The sequence below is a fragment of the Plasmopara halstedii genome (genome assembly GCF_900000015.1).
Source record: "Plasmopara halstedii genome assembly, contig: Scaffold_1561, whole genome shotgun sequence".
Lineage (NCBI taxonomy): Eukaryota > Oomycota > Peronosporomycetes > Peronosporales > Peronosporaceae > Plasmopara > Plasmopara halstedii.
The window spans coordinates 66475-66927 of record NW_020188473.1 but is presented as its reverse complement, the minus strand read 5'-3'; positions in this window follow the sequence as shown (position 1 = coordinate 66927).

The window sequence follows — 453 nt, the reverse complement described above, 5'->3', positions numbered from 1 at the left end:
GGCCACACTGGCCTTGGGTTTGTCAAAAACCCTCTCCCACAGGTAACCAAAATCACTGCATACTCACCGTCAGTGTATGAGTTTTAACTGTTCTTGTTCGTTACCATCGCAGCAGGCGCCGCATCTCCGGATTCAGGCGCTGTACATGATCTACCGCCGACCTACCCAGCGCACAGGATGGACTCGTGAAACACGGCTTCCAGCGACGGGATGTAGCGCCCCGGGAACTTGCAGTGATGTGTGTTACCACCCGAAAGTGCAAGTGGCATGCTGTCCAACCAGGCAGCATCCGTATAGTGTAATGTAACGCCGTAATATATCCACTTTTTCCATGACCAGTGTTGTGTCTAGAAAATTTCGTTCTGGTCGTCGCATGCAGGTCTTGTTAGTGGGCAAGATTTTCGAGTTCATTCTAACAGGCGACACCGAGTGGAGATTAAGGGTGGGCTCGAT